Source organism: Alligator mississippiensis, chromosome 2 (assembly GCF_030867095.1).
Source record: "Alligator mississippiensis isolate rAllMis1 chromosome 2, rAllMis1, whole genome shotgun sequence".
NCBI lineage: Eukaryota > Metazoa > Chordata > Crocodylia > Alligatoridae > Alligator > Alligator mississippiensis.
Genome location: NC_081825.1, coordinates 290746029 through 290766507, shown reverse-complemented (window position 1 = coordinate 290766507; position 20479 = coordinate 290746029). Strand labels below are relative to the sequence as shown.

The following is a 20479-nucleotide window of genomic DNA, read 5'->3' as shown; positions in this document are numbered from 1 at the left end:
AGATGGATCCAGACTGGGTTTGGATAAGCAACAGGCAATATTTTTAAGACAAAGTCCTTCTTAAAATATAAGGTTTTGTGGTTTTGGCATTAAAACACTTTCCAGGCTTGTCTTGAATTGCTTTTTTTTTTTCAATGAAAGGCAGTTTTCAGAGGGGAAATCCATACCAAAATCTCTTTCCACCTCTCTGCCCCTAGCTGTGATTTTTCTTTTTCCTGCCTAGAACAAATTTAGGAATACACCTGAATTTTGTTCCCACTTTCCCTTTTGCCCTGAAAGAGTTATTTCAATTGCATTCTCAAACATGAAGAAAGGCGGCCTCTGCTCAAATTTTCCAAGACATGATGGAAATGAATTAGTTTTCCAATGGAAATACCGGCAAAGCAAAACCTGATTGTTCCCTGCTTCTAGGATCTTATGAGTTGATCCTGCTTGTTCTGATCTAAACCTGAAGTAACTGTGCAGAAGTCAGTATGATTACTTTAGTTGTAACATGTGTAACAGGGGAGACCCTTAACGCAAAATTTGCATCTTTCTTTCTTGGGTTGACCGGCGGGAGACTGAGCATGCCTCACTCATTATTCAGGATGGTGGTAGTTATTGTTATCATTACATAGGTATTGAAGTGCCTGCATAAGATTTATTCTGGTTTCTACTCCAGTGGCACCTCCTTTTGTGTCCCAAGTCTGAGCACAGTCCTGGACCCTTGTATTCATGAGACAAAGCAGGTTTAACTCTGTGATGCACCACTTCCTTGTGCGTTACGTAGCCTCCATTGCTGTATTCCTTTGTTCCACTCTAAGGAGGGGTGTGTGTGTGTGTGTGTGTGTGTGTGTGTGTGTGTGTGTGTGTGTGATAGGTGAAAGGATTGTTTAAAACCTGCTTGCAGAACTGAATCGTGATTAGGGGTTGATTAAGGTTAACCAGAGCTTGTGTCCATCTGGAGCACAGGGCTTTAAAACCACTCCCCGTTTGCACTGCTTGCCTGTGAGAGTTAATAGAGGTGATGCTGGGAAACCTGCAGCTGAAAGGGAGTTCAGCAGAGGCAGGCAGAGCACCTTGTATGATGGTTACAACTCTTGCTCCAGTCCTGCTTGGATCGGATTGCATCAGCTTCATACTGTCAGAATAATACTGTTAGCCCCCTGGGGAGTTAGGGCATCTTCCTCTCATTCTGTTATGACTCTGGCTAGCACAAATCAAAGTCCTGCCAATTCACAGGGAATCTCCCTCTTCCCTTTTCCAAGTATTTACACGCTGGTTCTGTTCACCTTACATATGGTCTCTCTACCTTCCGTCAGCAGTGCAAAGCAACTGATGGGTTGATGGTGAAAGGTGCACCCTGACTCATGGGCAGTGCAGCTATCATGGGCATCCCCAAAGCATAAATTTCCAGGTTTTCTGGAAACTGCCCTGCTTCCTACACTTAGGGTTTACTAACTGATGCTATTAAGATATTTCCATTGGCATTTCCTCTTTCCCAATCCCTTTCCCATTGAGGTGGGCGCTAGATATTGTACTACTGCATCTCCAGCTTGCACACTGGAAGCCAGATCCTCATCTGGTCAAAATGTGTAGAGTAGGTACACTGATCTACACAAGCTGAGGATGGAGCTCTGTTTTTCAAGAGCCCCCAAAAGATGGTTTGAGATACCGTATTCTGAATCCAAGGTAATGATGCTGGAAATAAACCATCTGATCAATGCTTCCATACCAGGAAATGTCCTGGTTAAGATGCAGTCACCTGGTATTATACTTCATTCAGTAACCGTATTGACTGTAGCTGGGTTAATGACCTGAGGCTAAAGGAAAAGAGGTAAAATTTAATAAAGAGGAGACAAAACAAGAACATGTCCCAGAGATCCCTTATGACTTCTGCATTCACATAGAAGACCTGCTCATCTGCCTCAGCAGCACACTCTTTGTTTCACTTGGCTGTCTCTTTGCCAGCCCCATCCATGAGACAGCAACTGCGTCTGCACTGCAGAGTGGAGTGACTATGTCCCCAGGGCAGTGAGCCATGCCATGGTGCTGATGCTGTGGCTCATGGTTACTAATCTGTTGTGTGTCAACAGTTCATTCGCTTTGTCTGCTGGGGCCAGACAAGATGATTCCAGCAAATCAGGAGCCAGAAAATCCAGGCCAGGCACAGTAACAACATCTTTTCTTGGCTGGCCCAGTGAATCAATGGAGGGATTTCTTGTATAGTGAAGGGGCTCAGGGAGCTCTCAGGTTTTGGACCAATATGAATCAAAAACAGTGTAGACTGGCATTTGGCATATATGAGCTTTCAGAGATAGTGTATTACTGACCTTCTAGCTTTAGTCCTCTCTGCTAGCACAATCCAGGCAAGCAGTATCTCTGAAACAACTGCTTGCCTCCCTTCTCAGACACCCGACCAAGGTGTGGCAATGACAGCCATTCCTTAGGGAGGAAATGTTTTGGAAAGGACAGTTAGGTCCAGAGGGTTTTGCTTTGGAAGGTGAAGCCTTGGGCTGTGCATCTGCCAGTCCATCCAGGTCTAAGCGCCATCTGGTATGAGGGGACTGGTCTAAAGAAAGAGACAAGGACAAGGATAGTTTCTTAAACCTGATGTTTAGAGAGATTTTTCCAGGCACACTACAGTTGCATCTGAAAGAGCTACACTATAGTGATGTATTCTGTCTAGTCAATTGGTGTATGTAAATCAGAGTCACCCAGATTAGGTCTCAAATTACAAGATTATTCTGTTTCTTTTTCTCAGTGGTGAACCTAAATCTCGTCTGCCATGTCTTGATGTTAAAGGGTTAAAGGGAGGGTGCAATTTAAACACTAGTGGACAATAAGGTACTCATCAATTCCCTTGAGGTTTTGAACTTTCTCATAAAACGATGTGGTTGACCATAAAAAATGAAAACTCAGTGTGTTCTTTATGATAAGGTTCTTTTTATTAGGTATCTATCTCACTTTTTACATTGTTTTCTCTTGTTTTTAGGTATCACTGCATCCTGGGCAGAAGGAAATGACAGAAGCCTGCTCCCCAAGCTACTGATCAATGTCTTCTCCAGTAGAAGTAAGTATCATGTCCAAAATCTCCCTTTAAGCATCCCAAAATAAACTCAGGTATGATAAACAAAGATGAGTTCCTGTCCTTTGGGCTCACTGAGCCTGATTCCCCTTTTGTTTTTTTCTTAAAGGGTATAAGTCCAACAAAAAGGGTGCCTTCCCCTTTAAGCACACTAAAGGGTGTCGGGTTTATTGTATTTACATTTCTTTTTTCCAATGGTGTTCCACCTCAGCCTGACCTTGTAATAATAGAAAAATAAGAAAAATTTTACTTGTCACTGTAAGGCTCAGCCACCTCTTCCTGGCTGGCCCTCTGTTTCCTAAAGTCTTACCAACTCCAGGATGGCATTCCCAGCAATGATTCTTCAGTTGATATCTCCCGGGTCAACATTGTTCTTCATCTTCCCCAGCCAGCTGATATGCGACTCCTCTTCACCCCTGCTGTCCCAATCGGCTCTCCTTTCATTCCAATGTGCCACACCTCTCTCTCTCTTTTCATCCGGGTCTCTCCCCTCCTCACTCTTCCATTTTAGCTTCATTGAGCAGCTGCTCCAGAAATGCGGGTCCTTCTTTTCCTTTGCTGGTTCCTGCCGGTTTTCGGTTTGTGCCATCGTTGGCTCTTTCTCATTATGACAACTATAAACTAATGTCTGTACACACATACACACACACACGCGCGCACATGCACACACATGCACATGCACATGAACACACATGCACACACATGTACACATGCATATGCACTTGCTAGATTATCAAAGGGTATGGTGGCTGTTACCTAATGAAGTGAGTTCTGGTACATGAAAGCTTATGCTATACAGCTCTGATTTAGTTAGTCTATAAGGTGCACTTCTACTCTGTCATATGGGTGTTACTTGAGTCATTTGAAAAACTTTGCAAGCCAGAAAAAACCATCTTGTTGCTGAAGGGAGTGGAAGAGGGAGGGGAGGACAATCTTTGTTGAACTCTACAGGCTTTCAGCTGCTCAGAAGAAGTTTCTGTCTGACATAAAAGACTCAGCCATGCTAGACACTCCAAGGTGCCTTTTAGATGATTGTATTATCGGTGGCTCCAGGTGTTCAAAAGAGACAGATGACAATTATACCTTTTGTTTTCTTTTTTTCATGTTTGACAGCCAGATGCCTCTTTGATCAGGAGTGTGGTGTGTGTGTTTGTGTATGTATGTTTATCTATAATCTTAGATCTATTAGCCTGGCAATGCCATGAATGGTTCAGCTGGATGTTTAAACAAATATAGAAATGATTTGCACTCTATAACATCAAATAGAGTAGTTCTCTTCTCTCTTGTTTTGTAACACTGAGGGGAAGTACATCTTCTTTCCTACGGTGCAATGAAATTATAATAATGGTTGTGCAGTTTTCACTAAGGAAAGACAATCCATGGATTTATTTGTAAACCTTTGTGGGAGAATTGTGTCAGTTCTGTGGGGTCTTGAATGTATAACCATTACAGTTGGGCCAAACAGGGTGAATCCATGTGGTGTGACTTGTAACTTCTCAATACAGCGAACCAGTTAATGAGTGAATGATGGGCTTCAGGATGTCTGCATGACATATAAGTCATATAATACTGGAGAATGAGCAAATTCACAGAAACTCTGATCTTTTTGTAGATATCTTATGAATAGAGGTGAGGAAAAAGGTTCAATTAGACAACTTCAGTAATAATCTAGGAGTGGTTATTCACAGTGGTATAGCTTTGTATAGCTACAACTTATGTCTGGAAGCATCAAGAAACAGTTTACATTAGTCAAGACATTAGGTCTAACTGTCTGCAGTAATAAGGGGCACAGAAATAAATGACACTTGTGATGCAATTGGCTCTTTGGAAGTGCTCTACAGTCATGTCCAAACAGAAGAGCATGGCTGCAGAGCCCTCCAATTGTGCAACCAATTAATCCTCATTGTATGAAGCTTCAAATGAAGATGCTCCAAAGCAAAGCACCTTCATTAGTTTCTGTTTTCTCTGGCTGCAGCACAGCCCAGCCCCAGCTGGTGTCTCTGGATAGGAAGGGGAGAAGTGGGGGGGGGGGGGCAGGGAGAACAGTGGATTGGAGCCCCTCACCTGGGGGGAAGGGGTGGTTCCAATTCAGAGACTGCAGTGGAGCTGTAAGATGGGGGGTGGAGCTAGGGGGAGAGGCTTCATAGACACAGCTTCTCTCCCTGGATTGTCTCCAAATTGGAGCCAATCTTCCACCTTCCCAATCCAACAGCTAACATCTGTTGGGTTGGGAGGATCAGTCTAACTCATGGCGCTTTCTATGAATCTCCATGACCTAGACCTGAGAGCTGCATTTCTATCTGTGCTCAGTGTTGACTGAGAAGAGTTGTTCTCTAGCCCAAGACAGCCCAGGCTGACTGCATAGGGACAGCATTAATTTACGGCACTTGTATGATGTTCTTTGAGACCATACACCAGTGGGAACTTGAGTTCTGTTCTGATACATCCAATTCCTACCGTGTCTCTCCTGTAATGCTGCAGAAAATAAACCTATCCTCTGATGCATGGCTACGGGCTGTGGCTAGTAGTGAGAAAGTCTTGGATGCACTGGTCATCCCACTGGTACTGAGAGACATTGCCCTTGCTATCAGGTCTTCCTCGTGTGCTCAAGGCCAGATTGATCTGGGGTCAAAAAAGGAATTTTCTCTTGGTCAGACTGGCAAGGCCAGCTGTCGTCTTCTTTTGTTTTTTTTTGTTTTTTTCCTCCTTCCTCTGTCCTGTGGAGAGTATTCTACTTCTTAGGGACATCTAAGTACATTTTACTTGATAATGTGCCTGCCATGGCAGTGGACACAGTATTGGCAGTGCTCTTGTCTCTACTGCTCAGTTGGGTGCTTTGTGACTGTGGTTTATGAGAGAGACCAGAGTGGATGTTTTTGTGGACTTTTTGGACAAATGGTTGCTTGTGTATGAAGGGGATGGGCTCTATAGGCCAAGAGGTCCCTGCCTGTCCAATGTTGCTGTGACATTTCATAGAGTTCATAGACATTAGGGCTGGAAGAGACCTTGGAAGATCATCAGATCCAGCCCTCTGCCCTGGGGGCAGGAAGTCAGCTAGGCTCAAAGGATCCCAGCAAGATAAGCATCCAAATGTTTCTTAAAAGAGTCCACAGTAGGTGCTTGCACCACTTCTGGAGGGGGTCTATTCCAGGCCTTGGGGGCTCGGATGGTAAAGAAGTATTTCCTTATGTCCAGCCTAAAACAGTCTTGGAGGAGTTTGTGACCATTTGATCTTGTCATCCCTTGGGGTGCTCTGCAGAACAGATGTTCCCCCAGATCCTAATGTACACCCCTTGTATACTTATAACGAGCCACCAGGTCACCCCTGAGCCTGCGCTTTTCCAGGCTGAAGAGTCCCATGGCTCTCAGCCTCTCTTCATAAGACCTATTCTCTTGCCCGCTGATCATGTGCGTGGCTCTCCTCTGAACTCTCTCAAGCTTCCCCCCTAACCCTAGGCCAGGGGCAGGAGGCATGGCTGTCAGGAGACAATGGTGCTGTCTCTATAGGCTCTGTACCTTTGAGGAGTTTCTGTGAGGAGAGAAAATTGTCTACTGGCTCCCTCTGGACTAAAAATCCCCCCTCCCCCCCAATTTTGGGAATAATAAACCCCAATTAGGCAATGGAATGATTTCAGTGGTTTCTGTTATGGGAGGATTTTTAGGTGCTTGTTGTAGTAGTGTTTCAGAGTGAAAATAGTTCCCTCCAACATCTGAAGCACTTTCTTCAGGATTTATAAGGTTATGACAGATAATACACTTGAGTGACCCATTGTAATGAACAAGAAAAATCCTGTTCCAAGAAGGGAATTGGACTAGTTGATCCACAAGGTCACATGACCAAGACTCAAACTGGAGCTCTTATGCCACAATTACTTGTTCAAGCATATGCCTCGCTTCTTTGCAGCCTGCGTTGTCACAGAGGTTCTGTATCAATCGGAAAATAGTGGTTTGGGTACTAATTAAGGTTCTGGAGTGAAGTGTTTCTCTTTCTTATTGGACTGATAAATGATCACCATTAGAGGGGATTTTTGCTATCCTGAAACTAACATTTGAGAATAATCCAAGATAATTGTACTCGTTCTCCCAAATGAATGAGAAAGATTAGGATCTGCTGGTAATATGGAACTTAGAGAATGGCGAGGGAGGCTTGTTTCCAGCAATGGTGCAGAAGGGAAGGTTAGAGGGACCATTTTTCTTTGACCTTCTGAGAGCTAGCTGAATGACCATTTGGGAAAAGGATAGAATGGCAATGCATGTTCCAGCAACCTGTGAAGTACAGCCCCCGCATGTATATTTGTTCTGGAGATGATCATTTTTTTCAGTTCATATTTGTACTTTTCAGCCTGCTCCAGTAACCTCTATTCATGACTGACCTCAGTGGGACTCTTCCACTTGTGTGAATATGAGCTATCTGAGTGAAGACAGAAAGTGTTGAGGTTTGCATGTTATTGATCTCTTTCACCTTTCTGTGAAAAAAATCATCCACGGCGTGAGTGGTGGTTCTAGTACTCTGAAAAGTTTATCTTCTAATATTTTAGCACATGCAGAATGCGGAGACAATAATTATAGAGTAAAATCTGCAAAGCTGTCTTGGGGACTTGGGCTAATATAATCTCATTAATTTTAATGGGAATTAAACATCCAAACCACAAATCTTGGGTCAAATACTGAAGTTCTTTCTCAGCTTTTCTTTAAATCAGTGGAGGGTGGTCTGATTGAGGTGTGAGCAATGAGAACAGGATTATAGTCCAAACAAAGTACCAGGTATAGGAAGCATGGTTTGCACACAATCCTGTATGTCAGATACCGTACAATATATCATAATGGTATTGCGTACTAGTTGTGTCCCTCTAATTAATACACAATAATAAACTTCTAGTGTGTAATGATTAAGAGGAAATCATGCATAAAGAAATCACTTGCAAATAGTCACATTTGCAGAATTATAACTCAGTAATATCATAGTCCCATTTATTTTCTGTTGGATTTAATCACCAGTAATAATTCAGTCTGGGGTAATTAATCTTTGCTGATCAAAGTACAGGAAAGAGCTGAAATACTGTAACAGCATCATAATGAGATGTGGTGCTGATAGGGCATAATTGTTCAGTATGCTTGTTTACTGTGAGATGTGAAGAAGTCCTAGTAAGCACACAAGCAATTGCAAATTTATTATCGTCAAGTAGTTGGTCAGGGCTCAGATACTACAGTCACAGGATCCTATAAATGCATAAATAGACAGGTGCTAATAACTAGGACTGAGCTGATGACAAATGACAGGAAATACTGGTGGTAGAGACACGTTGGGCGTGTCTATGTGTGCACCTATGTATGCCCCTAACTGTACATTTGGTACTGCACCTTAGTAAGGTTATTTTTAGACACTACATCACTGTAGTGATGAGCTGTGGAGACATAGCACAGTGATGTAGCGCTGACATCATGGTTTGTACCCCTCACACTACGTCGCTGTAGTAATGAGCTACGTCACCATACCTTGTTGCTGCAGTGAGATAGTGTCTCGTGTAGATGTGCTCCTTGGGGGAAAAAGGGAAATGATATTCCTCATCTGGTTTCCTCTATCAGGTGAAGGGCAGTGTTCAGTCCACCGATGTGATGTGACATTCCCAAATCCTAAGGATACCTCATGGTCAGCAGAAGTCAGTGGCCATTAGCATAGAAGCCCTCTTCTTTTGTAGCTGTTCACTGCAAAATGGGTTGCGGTCAGGATTTTATACAACCATAGCAGAGCATGAATGAGCATTGGGATTCAGCTATAAGCTGAGCAGGATTGGATGGGAGATGGTACAGAACGCTCCTGGTTCTCTTCTGCCATATGAAAATATTGACTTGACTGCACAACTCTACATGACTAGTTGAAGATCCAGCAAGACATGCCCCGTCTGTATGGCTGGGGGACAGTCTAGCTCCTGGAGGACTTGAGTTAATACTGTATGTATAATATACATACATTGAACTGACAAATCAGGAGTCACTCCACACTGCTGTAGATCTCGAAGATGGCATGTAAAAATGCAAATGATCTAATTTGTTAATTTAGGTTCATTTAGTTTATTCCTTCAGCCAAGCAACTTTTATTTGAAAGGGGTGTCTGTTTTCAAAGTACCAAGAAAACTTTTCACATCTGAATATTGTGTTTAAAATTCTTTTGATATTTCCTTCTGTTGATACTGCCACCACAACATCAGTGGTATTAAAGAAAATATAAAAGGCAGACAGCATTTAGAGCTACAGACAGCTTTGGAATACAGTGAATCAAAACCGAAACTCCCTCAGTTCTTTAGCCGTTAAAACATTTCCATGCTGGGGCAGCCTTTATCATCTACAATAGAAAATACATTCAGAGAACAGCAAATATCTGTCAACAGGCCAGAGGCTTTGGATGCAAGACAATTAGCACAACAGGAAAAAATCAGACTTCTGGAAATAAGCATGGATAAGAATTATTTTCAATATGCACTTTAAGTTATTGGTTTGATCAGAGTAAATGGTTCTCTCTCATTCCTCTGCATTAGAAATTTAGTGTTGTCTTACTTGGCTAGATTTGCTTTCTTCTGTAATTAGTTCCTCCATTGAGTGGCAGGAGTAGTATGGCATTTGTTGTCTTGTTCTTCATCTTTTTGACTACTCTGTTTTGTTTATAACAGATAAAACATGGATTTGGTTGTAGTCACATGGATAGGTTGCTTTCTTCTAATCCTTTAGCTCTGCCTCCATACATAATTTTAATTAGACACAAGGATTTAAGCCTTTACATTCTAAGGCTTGTTAGAGTCAAACTAATAATTAAAAGGATATATTTAGATGGCAAGAAAACACTTCTCAGGGTAATTTTTGATGTTTAAAAGTGCCAAAGGGTTCGTTGGTCTCTATCTCTATTTCAGGATGTAAATTTGCTCTCGTGTATGCTGTCACAGGAGAATATTCTAATCCTTAAACATAAAAAATAGCCTGGAAAGCCTTGAAAATTAAAAATCTGCATCCCAGTTTTATTAGTCCATTGGAAAGGTTAAGGGCCAGTTCCACTCAGTTTACAGTAACTAAAGATCTGGGTCTACTACCTTGCTAGTATGAAGAATGGATATGACAGCCACTATCTTGTCTAATGCCAGGGACTGAGCAGGGGGCTTATAAAACCAACACATGAGCATTTACAGCTTGAGCTAAAAAAGGAAAAGCTTTCTAGCTGGGTGCTAGTATGGATTCCCATCCTTTGGGATGGGCATGGGCACATGGACATGGTACCATGAAGTAATGGTGGGAATTTAGATCCTATCTGCTGTTCCTTCGTAATTGTGGATGCGCACGATCTTACTGTAGTGTAGGCGAATTCAACCATTTCTCATTGAGGACTAAGCTCTCACAAAATAGCTTTTGTTTTCCAGGGGGCAGGGACATACAAAATGAGCAGTTACAGCAAAGCAGCTGATGCTCTGAAAAGCCCTATCCCGTTTGATCTCCCGTAGGCCTTCAGAAGGTGAAGGGGAACATAAGACATGATTTAGGAGGAACTTTCTGATTATGAGGGTGATCAAGCATTGGCCCAGAGAAGTTGTGGGATCTCTCTATTCCTGGACATACTCAGGAGCAGGTTGTACAAACACGTGGCCGGGATGGTTTAGTTAGGGGTGGCTCTACCTTGAGCAGAGGCTGAGCTAGATGACCTTTTATGGTCCCTTCCGACCCTGCTTTCCCATGATCCTATGTTTCTATGAGCAGTGGGGCTTCCACTTCCTCAGGACAAGCAGAGGTACAAGTTCCCACTTATGTGCCCTAAACTAGTCAGAATTGTATTTTCCCCTTGAAAACATGGATGCTAATGAGGCAGAAGGGCATGGCTTTTTTTTTTATTGAAAGAACTGCACAAAACATTTTGCAGAAGGTCCAAAAGCTTTGGCTTGAAAAAACAAAATCAAACAAAATAGTTCATTTTGGGTTGAATTGACCCAAAAGCAAACTATTTCATTTTTTCTAACCAAACTGAAATTCTTCTTTCTGTCCCAGTTTATCAGTGAACTGAGCTGCGGTGATGGCAATGGTTACAAATGGGACGCGCAGTGAGTGCTGCAGCTTCCACAAGACATCACAATCCCCCCTTTTCCTGGTCTGTCAGGGTGCATCATGGGAGTGCTACAGCTGTGGTACCTCACAGGAGATGGGGTCCAGCTGAGGAGCCTGGTCCATAAAGAAAAACAAGGGCATCATGCATCCAAACTACAATTCCCTTGGGGCACCACAGCAGCTTTGGAGGGTGTGGTTCAATGTCAAACTGACCCCCCGTGAACTATTTCTGCCGGAGACTGTCAAAACATTTCATTTTGATGAGAAATGTATGTTGCTGTTTTGGGATTTCTTAATAGAAAAAATCAGGTTTTCAACCAAAACAATGTAAACTCTTTTTTGTTTTCCGATGTTTGTCCTCTCTAAGGGGAAGCGGGCGTTTTGCATGGGAAGCAGATGCTCTTTGCACACGCACACAGGTTGATTACCAGGAACTGCCACTTTCTGTCATCTCAGCCGGGACACCAAGGATGACTTCTGCCTCCCCTCCTCGCTGGATGCCAGTGTCTTTACAGAAGAAGGCAGACCCCGGGACTTCATGTAAGGCTGCGTAAGCTTTGCATTTTGAGACCCTGTGCAGCCTTCCCTCTCTTTACCCCCTTGGATCTTCCTGTTTAGGAGGCCTCTTTGTTGCTTTTAAGCCCTGCAAAAGCCCCTTTCCCTGCACTGTTTGCCAGCCCAGAATAGGTGTAACAGCACAGTCTGTCCCCTTCTCTCCATCTCTTGTGCTGGGGGTTGTAAGCAGAAAACAAAATGCTTCCAGCATTTCTGAAGTATCCAAGGAGCTCCCACAGGCCAGGACCATGTCTGGGAGCTCCTTAACACCAGCTTCATGCTTGCTGAGCTTAGACAGAAGGGAGTGGGATAGAAATCAGACCCAAGGCTTGTGTTGGAGTACAGACTTCCAGCACCGGCTTAGCGTCTAAACCATTATTGCAGTCTCCCAAACCTCTGCTTCCTTTGCCCAGGATCAGATCATTATTAGAGCTTAGCTGTTGGGTTGCTGGTAAATTAAAGGTGTGTGGGAAACAGCTATCTGTGCTTAGAGAAACAGCATTAGGTATACTGGCCTTGGACCAATTCCCCTTCTGAACTAGCACAAGGGCACGGCTTAGTGGGACTACTGGGAGACTATGATAGAAAGGGACATTTTTGTTTCTGTCAAAGATCATTGCTGTTTATCTATCTAGGAGCCTCTGTGGCTTTCATCACCATAATATCTGAGTGCCTAGTGAGAATTTTTTCTTGGTGCTTTTTAATCCTTTAGCCTTTTGTCCCATTTTCATGAGAGGTACCTGAGGGAACAGGCGGATCAGTACTTAATCATCGTGAGCCAGCAACTCAGCTGGTGGAGCTGGGCTGAGTTCAGTGATTAATGCCAGCTGAAGGTTTGGCCCCATATTCTGAACAGCAATAACCTGCCCTGTGCTTTACTGCACATTTGGGCTTTGTCTGGCCCTGCACAAGTTCTTTGATAAGTTAATGTGCAACAGGACACTTCTAAACAATGTTGGGATTGGGAGGGGAGACAAACTAGTCCGACCTGCGGGGAAAGTCATCAGGGAGCAGTCAGTGCCGGAGTCATTCTGTTGTTCTCTGTTGCAATTACTAGGAAAATTTGTCATGTAAGAACTTGCAGCATGGTATGATTCCCATAATTCCTTGGGGTGGGAAAAATAAGAGATGAGTCAGGGACCTTACCTTAACTAAAGTCTTGCATTCTGCCGGATGTGTGCTGTTTAGGCACAGTTAGAAGTGAAGCAATTTTCTTCTGTTCATTTTTTATAAAACCAGAGAGAAATGAAAGGGTTTTGTATCTTAAATACAGAAGACTATTATCTACTTCACAGTGGTTTGTTCCTTGGGGAGGTGTTTTAGGAGATGCTAGAAGGGGGCTTCAGAAGTGCAAGTGTTGGTTCAGCTGTGAGTTGCTGGGTAGCATCATGGAGCAGAGCAGTCTGGAGCAGACAGAGGCAGGGTGGCTGGATCCTCTGCTGCTCAGCAACTCAGCTTGACCCCGATGGAGCAGGGATGTGGGAGCCGTGAGTGCTGGCATTGCCTGAGGCTTGCCAGTTAAGCCAGAGAACTACTGCTCATATTTCCAGACCTCTGTCCTTTGCAACACTGGAGATCAGTGATTTGGCATGCCCAGTTGTGTGCTGGCTAGAGTTCCCCTGTGACACCCTGACTCCACAAAATAGCACCAGGTTTCCAAAACAGATCGGGAGGTATATGTGTGCCAAATGGCACCCGGGCCAGCAATGGCTTTACTCCTCCCTATAAATCATCTCCTGTATCTCTGCCCTTCATAAATGACCCCACCCTCTAGATTCTCCTTTCACTCAATCCAGGGACGTGGCAACAAAAACACAATAATTAGAACACAGCAGCTGATTTGGATGCTGCCAGGACCCAAATATTAGTAATCTTAAATAAGATGGTGTCTGTCCTTCCAAACATCCTTTTAACTACTTGGAGGTTATTAATTACAGGTTGTCTTTTAGATCTATACTCCTGAGCTACTTGCTCCTGTAGGAACTGAAAAACTGGCCACAGTAGACAATGGCTGTACCGCAGGCTTTTAGCATCTGAAGACAAATCCCAGAGCTGACATCATCTGCAATTATGGTGCACAAACAAAACCACTCTGACATAAGAAAGTAAATTATTCATTATTTGTATAGTACCGTAAGTGCAGCGGGAGCTTTATGAAACATAGAAATTGCCAGACTGGATCAGAACTGTGGGCTGTCTAGTCAAGCATCCTGTCCCCAACTGGGACCAGAACCAGACATGTCAGGCAAAGGTATAAGGACCTTGCAGTAGGCAGATGTGAGGTAATCTTCCCCTTTGGCATACACACAGATTTCATGCTGATTGCTAGTAGTCAGTGAATACCCTAAACCCTGAAGGCCAGTCCTTAACATCCTTTCCATACAAGGTACCATGGGCCCTATACCAATAATCTTTCAGTCTAAACCAGACAAACACAAAATAGGGAGTAAAGGTTCAGACATGGGACAGCATTTGTGAGACCAGCCTATGAGTGGCTAAGGGGAGATTTGGGAAACAATTTGAAGGGATAAAACTGAGAAGGCAAATCTGCTCTTCATTTTAAGGAAGTCATGTTGAATCTTACAACATTCAAAAGACAGGGATGGGGGACCGGGCATACCCATTTTCCAAATGGAAAAGGACAAGACCAATGAGAGAAATAAATCATGACTCTTGCTGGGAATTGTAAGATCTGGCATTTTGATAACCTCATATAAACTAATCCCAGATAAACAGCAAACATAAGCTGTTCCAGATGATGATTGTATACAGGGCAGCAGGGAACTGCCTTTCTTGCATAGATTCTTTACTTGGTAGATCTGGGGGCATGGAGGGTTAATGGGTTCAATGGTAAAAGATTTTCAGCCCTCGTTGTTCTAGTAATACATTGATGACAAATTTCAATGACTACACATCATCAGAGCATGCCTTGTCACATGTGATGGGTGGGCACAGAGCACAGAGAAGCCCTTTCTGTCACCTTTTCCATCTTGGGGCAAGGGGGGAGGTCCCCAGTCTCTGTCCTTATACTCATGGCACAGGTGCCAAGTCGACACTGGAGTAGGGGGCAGAGTCAACGCTCATGGACTCCTACCATGAGATTGGAATAGATGGCGGGGGGAGCTTATGCTGCACTGAGTCATGCTCTGGAGCACATTCTCCTAGGAGACAGGGCATGTCTACAAGTGCAGTTAGTGTGCCTGAATAAACTACGGTACAGTTCACACCAGAGTTTATTGCTCCTGGGTGCACCATTTGCACAGGTACCTGGGACTGCAGCACACTGAGTCTGGGTGGTGCAGCTCCAGCTGGCAGGGGGTCTGTGGGGGTCAGCCTGCCAGCTCGGGTCTGCTCCAACCTAGCTCAACCTGCTGCAGAAGGGCTGGCTGGGGCACGGGGTTTGCTACAATGCACAGCTAGCCAGCAGGCAACCGGCACACTGAAGCACCCTCGTGTCCCAGTCAGCTGGGGCAGCAGAGGTGATCCAAGCAGGGTGCAGGGCCCGGGGCAAATCAGCCCATGAAGGCCCTGCCCCCACTCCGATCCCACAGCCCTGGACCAAGAGGAGCTACTGCCACCATTGGTGTTGGTATCAGTGGGGGGGAGGGAGAGGGAGGGAAGTGAGTGGCTGGATGCAGAGCCGCCGCTTTGCCCACCTCCATGCTGCTGCTGCTCCACTTGGCTCCATGTTGCCCCCCAAAGCACAGGGCCCAGGGCAGACACCCCGATTTGCCCCCCCATAGGGACGGCCCTGTGGGGCAGCATCTACATATGCATTGCAGCACATTCAATAACTCTTCAGAAGGATAGTATTTGCACTGGGTAGTACTATCCTACAGTAGTGTTTATTAGTTTACTGAGTCTGAATAGGGGAGCACGTGTAGACACTGACATTTTACTGCGCAGCTAATTAGGCAACTCCTCACTAAATGTCATGTGTAGATATGCCCACAGTGACTGAATCTGCTTCTCCATCCCACGTACCTGGTATGGGCTGTAAGACAGAAGAAGGCCCTCAATCTTGAGAGAAAATGCTTGTCCTTGGCAGAGTGCATTAGATTCATAGATTCATAGATTCATAGATGTTAGGGTCAGAAGGGACCTCAATAGATCATCGAGTCCGACCCCCTGCATAGGCAGGAAAGAGTGCTGGGTCTAGACGACCCCAGCTAGATGCCTATCTAACCTCCTCTTGAAGACCCCCAGGGTAGGGGAGAGCACCACCTCCCTTGGGAGCCCGTTCCAGACCTTGGCCACTCGAACTGTGAAGAAGTTCTTCCTAACGTCCAATCTAAATCTGCTCTCTGCTAGCTTGTGGCCATTATTTCTTGTAACCCCCGGGGGCGCCTTGGTGAATAAAACCTCACCAATTCCCTTCTGTGCCCCCGTGATGAACTTAAAGGCAGCCACAAGGTCGCCTCTCAACCTTCTCTTGCGGAGGCTGAAAAGGTCCAGGTTCTCTAGTCTCTCCTCGTAGGGCTTGGTCTGCAGGCCCTTAACCATACAAGTGGCCCTTATCTGGACCCTCTCCAGGTTATCCGCATCCTTCTTGAAGTGTGGCGCCCAGAATTGCATGCAGTACTCCAACTGCGGTCTGACCAGTGCCCGATAGAGGGTAAGTGTCACCTCCTTGGACCTATTCATCATGCATCTGCTGATGCACGATAAAGTGCCATTGGCTTTTCTGATGGCTTCGTCACACTGCCGGCTCATGTTCATCTTGGAGTCCACTAGGACTCCAAGATCCCTCTCCACCTCTGTGCCACCCAGCAGGTCATTCCCTAGGCTGTAGGTGTGCTGGACATTTTTCCTCCCTAGGTGCAGCACTTTGCATTTCTCCTTGTTGAACTGCATTCTGTTGTTTTCTGCCCACTTGTCCAACCTGTCCAGGTCTGCTTGCAGCTGTTCCCTGCCCTCCGGCGTGTCCACATCTCCCCATAGCTTTGTGTCATCTGCAAACTTGGACAGAGTACATTTCACTCCCTTGTCCAAGTCACTGATGGAGACATTAAAGAGTATCGGTCCAAGGACCGAGCCCTGCGGGACCCCACTGCCCACACCCTTCCAGGTCGAAACCGACCCATCTACCACGACTCTCTGGGTGCAACCCTCTAGCTAATTTGCCACCCACCGGACTGTGTAGTCATCCAAGTCACAGCCTCTTAACTTGTTCACCAGTATGGGGTGGGATACCATATTGAAGGCCTTCCTGAAGTCTAAGTATACGACATCCACCCCTCCTCCTGTGTCCAGGCGTTTTGTAACCTGGTCATAAAAAGAGACTAGGTTGGTCAGGCACGATCTGCCTGCTATGAACCTGTGCTGGTTTCCCCTCAGTATAATTTGTCCTGCTGGGCTCTCGCAAATGTGAGCCTTGATAATTTTTTCAAAGACTTTGCCAAGGATGGAGGTGAGACTGACTGGCCTATAATTGCCCGGGTCCTCCTTCCTCCCCTTTTTGAAAATGGGGACCATGTTGGCCCTTTTCCAGTCCTCCGGGACTTGGCCCGTGCACCACAAGCGTTCGAATATTCCTGCCAGTGGCTCTGCAATGATGTTGGCCAGTGCCTTCAGCACCCTCGGATGGAGCCCATCCGGGCCTGCCGACTTAAAGGCATCCAGTTCTTCCAAGTGACTCTGCACCATCTCAGGGTCTACGCATGGAAGTTTGGCGCCTTGCTGCTGCCTCTCTACAACCCCAGTGAGAGACTTGTCGTGCCCCTCACTTAGGAACACTGAGGCAAAGAACTCATTGAGGAGTTCAGCCTTGTCCCCCCTGTCCATCACCAATTGTTTCTGCCCATTTAGTAGAGGTCCTATTCCTCCCTGGGTCTTCCTTTTACTCCCAATATATCTAAAAAACAATTTCTTGTTGTCTTTTACTTGGGATGCCATCCTCAGCTCCATGGTAGCTTTGGCCCGTCTAACTGCCTCCCTACAAGCACGAGCAGAGGAGGTATACGCCTCTTTGGTGATCTCTCCCTGTTATATTATTTCCTGAGAAGTGTCCCATTTCTCAAACAACTTTACTATGTAACAGAGGAAGAAGACAAACAGCAAGATAAAATCCGGACTCTTTGGGAAACCTGAATTTGCTGTTGTTTCCTTTGTGGTAGCTGTTTTGGGTTAGCCAGAGAAATGTCCCCTTACATGGTTTTCACTACTGATTTACTCTCAGTCCATTTAAAGGCATTTTTGTACATGGTCTAGCATGTTCTTTAATGTTGGGGATGGCTTGAGGCAAACTTTGCACCAAATATGAAAGCATGGATTAACAAAGAGTGCATCTACACATGTGCTTTTATGTGCAGTAGCTTATTCTACTGCATATTGAAGCAGCGCATAAAAACCTGTGCTAATACGCTTCTAAATTAACTGTGCTAAATCTATGTACACTAGAGTAGGCTACTGTGCTTTAAGTGTCACTAAAAAAGTGTGCTTTCACTACTGCACATTAGGGCAGCCTAATTCGCATTTATGTAGTACCTCACATTAGAGGTACTAAACTTAATGTGCAGTAGCAAAAGTACATTGATGCATGTGTAGATGAGCACATATACTCATAGGTTTTAAGGCCAGAAGGCACTGTCTCTTTATGTAGTCCAACCTCTTGCCTGACATAAGCCAAGTAACATACTTCAATGACATTATGGGAAGCTTTTAGTTTGCGGTCTGTATTTTAACTAATAATTTTGAAGGAAATTTATTTTTATGCTTTAAATTGAAGCTGCATTCTTCCTCCTCTCCAAACAACATACGCAACTCCCAAAGCCACTTGCAAGATACAGATGTCTTAGGACTCCAAGTTATCTCAGGCAAAATTAGACATGGCTGATTGAGATTTGCATCAACAAAAGGGAGCGTTTCCCTATATTATTTTTTATAAGTATAGACACAGGAAACATAGCAGCTGCTTCTTAACAAGAACAGTCTGTCAGAACAACATGCCATATTGGAAGTGTTGTAGGGTCTTGTCCTTTTTTGGGGGGTGGAATAGTATTTGGCTATCTTAGGACATTGTCCTTCTGTCTTTGGTCTTAGTATCAAAGTTTCCACTGAACACGGGGCCAGGGTTGGATGCTTAGAAGTCCTTTTTCCATCCCTTATTCACCTGCATAACTGCACTCAGTAGACAAGCCATGCCTAATAGCACCAGTGGTGAAACCATTAGAAGAAGAGTTTCATTCTCAGTTCTGAAATCTGGACTGTGGACCTTGCTAGGGATTAGAGCAGTCCCAGCTGGGCTATTTTCCTTAACATGACACTCCACCTTTTTTGGAAAACATTTCCTGCAATAAGCAAGGCTAAAGAGCCTGAGGGTAAAAGCAGCTGATTCTAGAAGCCATGAAGAGTTTAAAGTCTTGTGTGGATGAACTTAATGCAAGCCTTAATTTTTCTGTTTGGCACCTGAGAATGACTGTGATGGATGCATTAGAAGAGGAACAGATAGAAAGCCTTCGAAGCGGAACAGCCACACAGTCAATATCTTATAAAATTCCAAGAAGAACATCCATCAGGCTTTGGATATGTATTAACTTAGAAGCGTGAGTTTATTTGTATTAAAATACATCAAGGCAAATATAAGCTATTGCACAACTATGGAGGCATGTTAATACACCTATTAACTGTATTATACATGGGCTTGCCTAAATAAAATGCACTGGCAACAGCTGAAAATTCAGTTTTTCGGAGCAGGGCTGAATCAATACTGGTTCTAAGTGACAGATTAGCAGACTCCCTTTGCTTAAAGTGCATTGCCCCCTAGCAACAGTTCAGAAAAACCAAAGCATAGCAACAATGCCAGTGAGAATCTGGCAGCCTGAGATCCCTTTGCAAAACAACAGAGCCACCAATAAACTGCTAAATTGCAGGAAGCCAATAATTTTATCCAATTAGGCATGATGAGTGGGCAAGTGCCAACCTGGTGTCTCACACTTGAGCAGGTTAGACACAGCTGTATTGGGACAATGATGACATTTTCTCCTCCAGCAGTTTTGGATGAAACATAAAAAAAAATGCCTGTAAGCATGACATTGCCAGGGCTGCTGCTGTTCCCCTGCCCTGCAGAAAAAAAAGGAGAGATGCTTTTGAAGTGTTGGCATCTGACTGTGACTCAGAATGCTTGTTGCTTGAAAGCTGGAAAACGGAGAAGGGAACAGTCAAAATTGCCTCCTATTTATAAAACCCTAAATCTGGAGAAACTCCATTGGGCCAAATTCATTACCTGTTTAAATAGATTGGGTCAGATTCTGTGCTGTACCTGCACCCGCTCCTCTGAGGGGTATGGGATGGGCTAATGTGGACCTTAAAGCAGGTCCTATGCTGAAGGCGTTTTCCCTTAAGGACCTCTATGGTCCCAATACTCTTCCAAGAGAGATGCAAGGGTTGGAGTGGGGACTAGCATTTGGCTCACTGACTTCATTTGACACACTTGCCTTTGAAAAGAAAATATTTTCAGTGGTGACATTCTCTGAAAGTAGAGGGGTGAGCACCATTTCATGCCACGGTTACTGCAGTCATTTATGCTGTATTCAGGATAGGCCTGTACGTTCCTTAATGATAGTAATTCCAGTGTTTTTTTGTTCACTGGTTTATTCTGCAAAAAATATCTTGGGTTAAACCTAAATGTCAGACATTTACTGCTCTCAAACCATCATTTTTGCTCACACAAAGCTTGAGGTTTAAGTCAATAGATATGATTCTTTGGCTACAGACTACATGGTAGGACTTGCAGGCAGTCCAGTGGAGGGACCTCTTACAGTTCCACAATAAAAG

The 20479-nt window shown here is 44.5% G+C and overlaps 1 long non-coding RNA gene across 1 annotated transcript in view; it reads left to right on the top strand.

Annotated features, from left to right (window-relative positions):
* Window positions 1-20479, top strand: part of LOC109281252 (uncharacterized) — a 155139-nt gene that overhangs the window by 108220 nt on the left and 26440 nt on the right. The window contains exon 4 of the long non-coding RNA XR_009459638.1: window positions 2975-3052. This is a non-coding gene — a long non-coding RNA (uncharacterized LOC109281252). The remainder of the gene's footprint in view (window positions 1-2974; window positions 3053-20479) is intronic.